Source organism: Octopus bimaculoides, chromosome 19 (genome assembly GCF_046866305.1).
Source record: "Octopus bimaculoides isolate indiv1 chromosome 19, ASM4686630v1, whole genome shotgun sequence".
NCBI lineage: Eukaryota > Metazoa > Mollusca > Cephalopoda > Octopoda > Octopodidae > Octopus > Octopus bimaculoides.
In genome coordinates, this window is record NC_142946.1 from 34,095,626 (window position 1) to 34,105,625 (window position 10,000).

At 38.0% G+C, this 10,000-nt stretch overlaps 1 long non-coding RNA gene across 2 annotated transcripts in view; it reads right to left on the reverse strand.

The window, feature by feature from the left end:
• LOC106883190 (uncharacterized) overlaps nt 1–4,625 on the reverse strand; it is a 96,798-nt gene extending 92,173 nt beyond the window's left edge. For both annotated transcript variants that reach the window (XR_016237405.1, XR_001411090.3), the window contains exon 1: nt 4,296–4,625. This is a non-coding gene — a long non-coding RNA (uncharacterized LOC106883190). The remainder of the gene's footprint in view (nt 1–4,295) is intronic.
• Between the last annotated feature and the right edge of the window lie 5,375 nt (nt 4,626–10,000).

Here is a 10,000-nt window from a genome sequence, read left to right on the forward strand (position 1 = left end):
GTGTCCCAGTGTATCACAGGCTGGACCCGGTCGTCATCCTGCCACTGTGGTCAAACAGTCCTCCAGAAAAAGTAAAAATAAACATCCTTTGAATTTCGGCTGTTGGAATGTGCGCACATTTCTTGATGATAATTTCACGAAGAGGCCAGAAAGGCGTACTGCACTTATTGCATGTGAGCTAAAGAAATATTCCCTTTATATATATATATATATATATATATATATATATATATGTATATATATATATATATATATATATATATATATATATATATATATATATATATATATATATATATATATATATACATACATACATACATACAAGACATGTAAGGGTTTTTAAAACCCTCTCTGTTATAATTGTGTTTTATTCACAATTATACACTCTTTTATGAAAATAAACACTCTGTTCCGAAGATGAAGCACATTGGATTCATTTTCTCAACACCATGAAAACCAGTAACACCGGTGCAGATGAAATGACTTCGACCAACCCTGGCATTTGAAAGCCTCTGGTGGGAATGTTTCTGTGATATCAAAGAAAAGACATTTTAAACGTTCGGACACTATAAGGACCGCGCAATTTATCCAAAAAGTTCAAAACATTATCAATAATCATCCCGGAAAATCAAAGAGGGCCATCGCCAACGAACTTTAGGTGTCGGGGTGGATTATAAGAACTGAAATTCACGAGAATATTTGATATAAATCTTATGTGTTAGAGAGAGGCCAATTCGTATTTGTAAGGACACAAGAAACAAGTTTAATCCATACCAAACGGATAATTAACAAGATTAAAACCCTCACGAACATGGCAAGCTCACATGAGAAAAACTTTGACACACAACGAAAATCTAACGGGAGAAATGGTCAGTGAATATATGCAGATCCTTTTAATATTTCGACGTTATTCACACTAAGTTTGAAGAGCCTGTGATGGTTTTAGGAGTGACGAGCATCGAAGGTCGTCTCATGTTACCTCACATCTTGCCACAGGGTCCTAGAGTTAATGCTGCTCGATACAATATGATGTCGGAAAGGGTTATTAAGACCTGCGAGGAAGTAGTACGCAGTGAAAACAGTACGAGCTTCAGTAAGACTCACCACCTTTTCACAAATTCCATGTAATCTAATGAATATTAGACAACATTTACGATCATGTAGCATCCAACTTGTGGCCGTAAAATCTGCCACATTTAAATCCCATGGGCTACCATGTCTGAGCCAGCCCCACAGCACCATAAATACACCTTGGCTTCACCCATTATCCAGGTGTCGACCGAAATGAATAAGAACTATCTAGCGCAGGTATATCAAAGATGCCATCCTGCATTGATACGGTTACTGAAGCCGAGGTGGGTTTCATAGAATAAATTTATAAAAGAGAGCATCAAGATCAATTGCACAGATTTTTATTAAAATATATATAATTTTCTTTTGATAGATTAAATTTAGTTAATTAAATTACAAAATACGTTCTCAAATACCACTCGCATATTGTATACGTACATACATACATACATGCATGCATGCATGTATGCATACATGCATACATACGTACATACATACATACATACACACACATGCATACATACTTACATACATACATACATACATACATGAACAAAAACGAAAACGTGAATGATATAAGACCACTACGTGGTTTGGCAGCTAGCGACATTCCAACAGATTCTATTGTGCTTGCAAGCCAAACTACATTACTGGCTCAAGTAACTGACCACTGTCCCCCAACTACGACAATGGTAAATAGCAGACACAACTGTAACGATTATTGTAGTAGTAGTGGTAATCAGGCTTATATGCCAGTGAAATGTGCCCTTACTGATTTTTCCGAGAAAAAATAACTTTGGCTTTGAAGGACTCTCTCGAGGAGTGAGTATTCTCTACCAAAGTAAGTAAAAAACCATCAGATTAAAAGCTGTTGACGAAATTGGTGATGGGTATTTACAACAATGATTCAAAAAGTAAACAAAAACGAAATAACAAAGAAAGTACCATCATTGGTTTTGAAGACAGAGAAAAAGATAACTGATTTACGGAAGACCATTAGTCATGTAATGATGCTTATTGTATGCAAACAAGCAAATCACTATACGTCCCACCAACAAAAAGTAAAGAAGGAGATAGAAATGATGTGTGGAGACAGCAGAAAGGGGACACTCACTTGGAGCTAAAAGCTGTCAGTGAAAAACTCCGACATCAGAAGAGAATAACCGAGAGAAGAACAATAAACAAAAAATTTAACCACAACCAGGCATCAGTACACAGAGACATGAGAGGAGGAGCAGTAATCATCATGGAAGCCCCTGCACGAGAAGACATAAACTCCTTTTGGAGAAAAATCTGGAGTGAAGATAAGGAATTTATCCAAGATGCTCTGTGGCTGGAAGAAATCAGAAAAAGTGGCCCACAATGTGTTTGCAGTGCCAGTACTCATACCAACATTTGGGCATCTTGATTCGACGCTTGATTAGATCTAAGCCATTGATGTGAAAATCTGAAAAATACTAACAAGCGCACATAATTACCACATAAACAGTGATGTAGACCGACTCTCCCTAGGCGGAAGATGTTTAACATCGATCCAAAACGCCTTTGAATGTCACATCATATCTCTTCGGTAACATCTTTTAACAACCAAGTGTTGAAGTGCATCCCTTGACCAAGTTTGCATACATGAGGCTGATAACATCATAAGATTTGGAAGGCAGCTCCTTGAGCAACACACTTTGTCTGATAACCTAAAATATATGTCCGTCACACGACTCTAACGCAATGTATCATCAGATGAAAGGATGAGCCTCTATGAACAGAAAACTATGCATGGTTATGTTAGTAGGAAGTTACATGATGACAGTAACATCGATCCTCAAAGCAGTTTATCATGGACCAGTAGCCGGATAACTACCTCCCACTTTCAAGGCTATGTGTTTGCAGTCCAGGAACAAGAAATATCAACCAAGTACCTGACACACAAAAGGGATAGAGATGCAGGTAACGCCGTAAAGTGTGACAACCGATGCAGACTTTGTGGAGTTCACACTGAAGATATCACCCACATCATAAGCAGTTGTCCGAAAAAGTCCCCACGGTATTATCTACCGATGAGACATGACGTTGTAGCTAGGATACTCTATAAGGAAATCTGTCGGAGCGATAATCCCGAGGATAAAGAAATAAGAGCCTACAATATGGTAGAAGCCATAACCACTCATAATAAAAAAGGAATACTTGTAGAATGTCCCAGTGAAGACCTCAATAAAAGGTTAGCACAATAGACCTGATATAATGATTTGGGATAGAGAAGAGAAACTGTGCACAGTTGTAGAAATTAGCTGCCCAGCGGATGTTCACATAAGGCTGAAGATCAGTAAAAAAGTAAATACCTACATTGAACTATTGAGAAATCTGAAGTTACTCTATCTAGATTACAAGTTCAGGTTTATACCTGTAAGTATTGGGGGACCTGAGATATGTAACACACTGCCTAAATACTGATCTTGAAAAATTAGGCCTCTCGGAACCAGAAAGGAGAAAGCTAATACGAAGACTACAGATCCAATTTATCACTACAGCTGTAAAAATCTGTAAAACTTTCCAGAAGTTTACCATTTAAATATGTACGAGCATTTCTAGATATGCAACTATATGCATGAGAATGCATACACAAAACATACCAATTTGCACATACATACATACATATATACATGCATACATACATGCATACTTACATACATACATAATACATACATAATACATACATACATACATACATGCATACGTACATACATACTTTGTTGTTGATGTTGAAATTCCAATGAAGGAGCCTTGGATCTGGGTTAGAAAGCAGCTTTCTCTATTGGCAAGAAATCTTGAAATAAAACTGAATAATGACATACACACATACATGTGTGTATCTATATCCAAATCCATCTATATATCTATCTATCTATCTATCTATCTATCTATCTATCTATCTATCTGTCTGTCTGTCTGTCTGTCTGTCTGTCTGCCTGTCTGTCTAAATATATATATTAATCGGCTGAAGTTACAAAGTGACTCAAGAGCTGAGTGCTTCTTGTATTTTCCTGTTTGTATCACCAAACTTATGTATGTGTGTGTGTGTATTTTTGCATGTATATATAAATCTGTATGTATGTATATATGTGTATGTGTGTGTATGAGTGTGTGAGTGTGTGTGTGTGTATGTGTGTATGCATTCGCGCGCGTATATATAAAATCTTAGTTCTCAAAATAATAACATTACTTACAGTTTCTGATTGCTTTGTTAGGATAAAAGCTGATACTACATAAACCAAATGATTACATGGTTACTTATTAGGCATGGCATCGTATGAAGACAGAAAACGTTTATTTCAAAGATCAAAGCCTTTGATGATGCATAAATAAGGCCGACTTCCAAGCTATTTATACTTATTCACCTCCATTCAGGAGATATTTGTAGAGTTTGTAATGAAAACAACCAGCCACTAGATGGCATAATATGTCATTATGACATCATAAACGGATATTATGATGTCATAACGTCGACACACATGAAAAGAAACTGTGTTGCAAGACAAAGAAAGCAAGCAATGAAAGGGGACCACGTGTAGAAACACATGGGATTAAATTAAATGAAACATCAACATGGAGTCCTCCCAGTGATATATATATATATACGTAGAAAATGAAATAAGTAATGGGTCAACGAAAGAGCGTATACATTCACACACGTGCACACAGGCGTAAAATACGTACATATATACATACATACATACCTTCCTTCCTTCCTTACGTACGTATCTATGCATGTATGTACGTATGTATATATGTTTGTATGTATTTATGTATATATATATGTATATATATATATATATATATATATATATACACATAAAATCATGTTTATAAATACACACACAAATATGCACACACACACACACAAACACACACACACACACACACACACACACACACACACATACACACACACACATACACACACACACACACATATATATATATATATATACGACGGGCTTCTTTCAGTTTCCGACTACGAAATCCACTCACAAGGCTTTGGTCAACCCGAGGATATAGTAGAAGAGACTTGCCCAAGGTGCCACACAGTGGAACTGAATTCGGAACCATGTTGTTGAGAAGCAAGCTTCTTACCACACAGCCACTCGTGTGCCTATAGTTATATATTGGGTCATCCCATAAATAATATGGGTTTTTTTAAACCTCTTTCATTTTTCAAAATTAAGATAAAGTTCTTTTTTAATATAAAATATACACTCCTTCACTTTCTACAATGCTCATCTATCTATCTCGTAGACTTACAGGGCCCTTCCTCCAAAATTCATTTGTCCGTGACAAAAAATACTCCTCCAGTACTGTTCTGACCTCGCCTACAGAATTCATATTTTTTCTGTTCACATGATTTTGAAGACTGCAGAATAAATGATAATCTCATGGGGCAATGTCTGGCGAATATGGTGGGTGAGGCATCGTTTCCTCTTCAAACTGATCCAGCTTTTGGAATGTCATCTTCACTGTATGTGGCCGAGCATTATCCTGATGGAAGAATACATTTCATCTTGAAACCAAAGATGGTCGTTTTTCTTCTAGTGCTGTCTTGAATCACTGGTTGAATGATCAAATCCAAGCTTCTCTGCTAGTTCCTCAACAGTTACGATGGGATTTTGTTGCACCAGGGTTTGTAGGACGTCCTCGTCGAGCTCTACAGATATTCAAACACGAGGCTCGTCTTCTAGGCTGCAGTTTCCGGCTCGGAATTTCTGTAACCACCGTTGACACTGGCTTACGCTTGTTGTCCGATCCCCATATACTGCATTAATATTCCTCGCACTTTCCTTTGCGTTGTTGCCTTTATTGAACTCATAAAGCAAAGTATGCCGAATATGCTCCTCTGTTGCTTCCATTATAGCTTTGAAAAAATAACTGTTAGACGCGAACTGCACTCTTCAAAACTTGCACTACGAATAAGCACAAGGCAAAATTACTATTTGGTTTTATAGCAAGTTGATGCAAGTAGTTTATCCCATTCCCCCTCCGACTTTTTGTTCATGCAATTGAAAAAGACCGTATTATTTATGGGATGACCCTATATATATATATATATATATATATATATATATATATATATATATATATATATATATATATATATATATATATGTGTGCGTGTGTGTGTGTGTGAAATATAACATCTCTTGAATGGCACAACAATGCAGAGTGGACTATAATAACTGTTATAATTTAGTTATACATAGTCTGTTATAATATTTTGGAATATACATGTGTGCATTTGTGTGTGTGTGTGTGTGTGTGTATGTGTGTGTGTCTGCCTGTGTCTGTATGTCTGTGTGTGTGTCTGTGTGTGTGTGTGTTTGTGTGTGTGCATGTGTGCTTCCTAACCACATGGTTCTGGGTTCAGTCCCACTACGTCGCACCTTGTGCAAGTATCTAAGTATTATCTACTATAGCCTCGGGCCAACCAAGCCTCTGTGTGTGGATTTGGTAGACGGAAACTGAAAGAAGTCCGTCGTATATATGTGTATAGATGGATGTGTTTAGTGTCTGTGTTTGCCCCCACCACCATCTCTTGAAAACCAATATTTGTGTGTTTACGTCCCAACAACCTAGCAGTTCGGCAATAAAATCTGATAGAACAATCAGTAGGCTTACAAGGAATATGTCCTGAGGTCGATTTTTTCGACAAAAAAAACCTGTTAAGGAGAGGTTCCGGTATGGCCGCAGTCTAATGAGTCAAGAATAAAAGAATATATAGATTGCATATATAATATAATATATTAATAATACACACCCACACACATACCCCCCACGCACATATATACGTAAATGAAGTAGACAGACATGCTTAGACTTACGAAGAGGTTTTGCAAGCTCTTCTGAATCCATTGCAATGCTGGAAGCCCTCTCATATCGCCAGCAGTTGTTTCAGGGTCACATGTGTTTTGTCCCTTAGCCTGTACTCTTGGCTTGAGTGGGGAAGCAACGGCTGAGCTAGTCTTCACCTAGCGAACGTTTCCACTAGCATCTCCCAGTCTGAGGCTGAACACAAAATACACAAAATGGGTCCCTTATCGCTGTTTTCGCGTTGGAAGCTTTGCCATTTTCCTCTTGGAATTTGACACCCTTTGGTGGTGGTGACTGGTGTTTTAGAGCCTTCACCCACTGTACACCAGTCCACTTGGCAATTTCTGCAAGAACCTTGACACGTCTCCACTTGTATCGGCCTTCTTTCAGGTCTGTGAGGCATCCGGTCAAAATGTGGTGGAGGGTGCACTGCTTGCAGGATTGCTCTTTTCTTTTACCCTATATTTGAACATTGCGATTGACAAGAGGTCAGTGACTGCATGAAGGAGGGTGAGCAATCCTCCCTGGTCAAGGCACCAGAGTTTCTTCCAGGAGCTTTGACGCACTGCCCCACTGCATCCATTTGCCCTGGTACACACCGCACTGCCGTCAACCGGCGATCCACCTCAGTTGAATCACGGATGATTTGCACTATGAGTTCTCTCCTGCCTCCGGCATTGGTGTTTTCCACTTTTCAATGCTGTAACTGCCAAGTCCTCACCGGACTTCACAGATAACTCCAACAATCTCCTGAGTTTCCAGTATGTGTCTGCGCCCTTCACGGCTCTCTGAGCTTTCCATTTACTGTTACACTTTATGAGTTTGCTGATGTGTTTGACTTATTCATCCTCAGACGGAAGCAATGTGGTTACTTTTCTCTTTTTTTTTTTTTTTTGGTTTTTGTAGCTTTGACTTTCTCTACCACTCATGAAATTGGTAGGCGGGGCTTTGAGGTCTTGCTCTACAGATTGACAGGGCTGAAATTTGGGGGGACGACCAGCCAACGTCACAGGAACTTATCACAGACACACGCTCGATCACAGACACACACACACACAGACACACACACACACACACACACGCGCGCGCGCACGCGCACGCACACACAGAGACACACAGCCACACAGACACACACACACACACAAAATTCTTCTTGAGGATGGTGGATTTCAAGGCAGATTCCCCACTCCCCAAAAAAGAATTATTTCATACCTCAAAATCTAGAAACTATTATGACGTCAGCAATATATATATATATATATATATATATATATATATATATGTATATATATATATATATATATATATATATATATGTATATATATATACATATATAAAACCTCATTAATGAATCATTGGACAAACCGTACACAATATATAGTAGTATACAAGAGAAAAAGATAAGGAGTGCATAGAATCATAGAGAAATATTCTGATGAACTTTTATTTAACTGTATACGCATATGGGCGCAGGCATGGCCATGTGGTAAGAAGCTTGCTTCCCAGCCACATTCTTCTGGTTTCAGTCCCGTTGCGTAGCACCTTGGGCAAGTCTCTTCTACTATAGCCTCGGGCTGACCAAAGCCTTGTGAGTGGATTTCGTTGACGGAAACTGTTAGAAGTTCATCATATCTATATATATATATATATATATATATATATATATATATATATATATATATATATATATATATATGTGTGTGTGTGTGTGTGTGTGTGTGTACATACAATACATATATACATACATACATACATACATACATACATAAGCGTGCGTGTGTGTGTGTGTGTCTGTGTGTGTGTGTGTTTGTGCCTGTGTTTCTCCACTCGTCATCGCTTGACAACCGATGTTGATATGTTATGTCCTGATAACTTAGGTGTTCGTCAAAAAAGATCGATAGAATAAGTCCTGGGTTTACAAAGAATAAGCCCTGGGGTCGATTTTTTCGACTCAAACCCTTTAAGCTAGTGCTACAGCATGGCTGCAGTCACATGACTGAAACATAAAAGAATAGACAGACAGACAGACAGACAGACAGATAGATAGATAGATAGATAGATAGATAGATAGATAGATAGATAGATAGATAGATGCATGCATGCATGCATACATACATACATACTAAATGCATATCTGAGAGTGTTTCCCTTGTATAAGGTTTAAGATGCTTGGATTGAGCTCACGAGAGCCAAAGGTGATTTGGAGAACGTAAACTTGAGACTGTCGTTTCTGCATGTGTCACTCGCACAATTTTTAAAAGATGAAATACGAAGGTAAACGCTTTCTTCGAAACTACCGGGAAATATTTTAGATAAATTAAGAGAAGACAGGTCCAGATTTATCCTGCTGAAGGGCCAGAAACATAGAACTCAGAGTACTGAAAGCTACGGTCCTTTCTCGAATAATATAATAATGAATACTCTTCGCTTACGCATTGTATCCTGTAATTTATCGTTTTACGGCGAATCGCAATATATATATATATATATATATATATATATATATATACATATATATATGTATATACATATATATATATATAGACGTATATACATATATATGTATATATATATATATATATATATATATATATATATATATATATATATATTTAGAGAGAGAGAGAGAAAGAGGGAGAGAGAGAGAAAGAGGGAGAGAGAGAGAAAGAGGAAGAGAGAGAGAGAGTGAGAGAGAGAGAGAGAGAGAGAGAGAGAGAGAGAGAGAGAGAGAGAGAGAGAGAGAGACAGACATACATGTCTGTGTGTCTACACAGACAGGGAGGTGCAGGCGCGGCTGTGTGGTAAGAAGTGTGCTTCCCAACTAAATGGTCTGTGTTCAGTTCCACTGCATGGCACCCTGAGTGAGCAAGCGTCTTCTACTATAGCATCTGACTTGGTGAGTGAATTCATTTGATAGAAACTGAGGAAGCGTGTTGTATATATACATTCCCCCCCCCCTCTCTCTCTCTCTTTATACATATATATACTTACATATATATATATGACACACTTGCTGGGCATTTCCGCTTTCTGACAGAAGGAGAGCCATGCCCGAAACATCACACACCC